The sequence below is a fragment of the Brassica oleracea genome, chromosome C8 (assembly GCF_000695525.1).
Source record: "Brassica oleracea var. oleracea cultivar TO1000 chromosome C8, BOL, whole genome shotgun sequence".
Taxonomy (NCBI): Eukaryota; Viridiplantae; Streptophyta; class Magnoliopsida; order Brassicales; family Brassicaceae; genus Brassica; species Brassica oleracea.
The window spans coordinates 23,455,701-23,457,100 of NC_027755.1; positions in this window are offsets into that span (position 1 = coordinate 23,455,701).

Genomic DNA, 1,400 nt, shown 5'->3' on the forward strand with positions numbered 1-1,400 from the left:
GAGAGAGAGAGAGAGAGAGAGAGAGAGAGAGAGAGAGAGAGAGAGAGAGATAGAAGGTGATTCGACGTTATGTAGCTCCGGTGATGGTGGTTTTAGGGTCGATGATGCTTCCGGTCTCCCAAGCGCCTTCAATCTGCACCGATGGAGCTTCTTCGAGTCATCATAAGAAGTTTGAAAACTCACTTTCCACCGAAGAAGAAGATCTAGTTCCCGCCATGAGTTCTTCATAGTTTTTTACCTATATGTATTTGTTCACATTATCATATATTTTGGAGTTTTAGGCTTCAATATATCTTTAACTGACTTCAATTATTTTTGCAGAAGATGAAGTTGATGGTGAAGAAGAGAAATTTCCATCTTTTTGTCGCTTGTTGGTGATAAAGATGAAGAACAAGAAGTATGATTGGTGTTTTTTTTAATCTATTTTTGGGATTCGCATCTTTGATTTGGTGTTGGTTTTATTTAATTTTGGATTCAGAAAACTAAAGCATTTGTTATGAACTTATGAGTTATAATATTTGGATTCAACAACTAAAGTACTGTTTATTTTAAAAATGTTTGGAGTCTAACAAAAGTAAATAAACTAGTGTTTTGATCCAACTAAAATCTTCAACTAACAAGGGTATTGCCTTATTCAGTTCAATTCTCGACTAAACTCACTTACTGATGCGTCATGAAACTGATAAAGCGTCCTGAATCATGTCTTGAAGCGTTCAGGAGCCATATGTCTGTTTATAATTCTATGTCCCGCGGACCGATCCGCAAAGGCTTACATGTTTTGCGGTACGGGTTTGGTCAGCCATTTTGAGAACCGCAGCCCGCACGGACCTGACCCGCCGTTACCCGCTCGAAGACGAGCCCGCTGCGGTACAGAACGGGACGGGACGGATCAACCTGTTTGACATTCCTAACAAAATCTATACGATTTTCTTTGATACTTACAATGCCATGCAATTGCCATATTTTTGAATTACTTTAATCGAAAATCAATCACTCCTATATACATTTCTTTATTAAATACCCGGCATATTCTCGTTTCCATATTTTGCATATAATATTAGATTGTTACTCAAGTTTATCTTGAATAAACATATTCAAAAAATTCTTACTAACTAAACAGAATATTTTTTGAAATTCACTTTAGTTTCGAAAATGAAAAAAAATTTCTTGTTGAAAATTAGATAACAATCCCAACGACACATCTTCTCCTCTTTATAGAATAGTAGGGGAAGTCTGCGCGATATACTACTTTATTATCTATGTTTTACATAGTTTCTATACATTTTATTTGTTTATGTTTCTGTTTGTAGACTCTCATAAGCAACAACAACATATCTGACCTCACGTCGGTGATCGAAAAATCCTGTCGTCGGCTCCATGAATCCAAAATCGATTTCCCC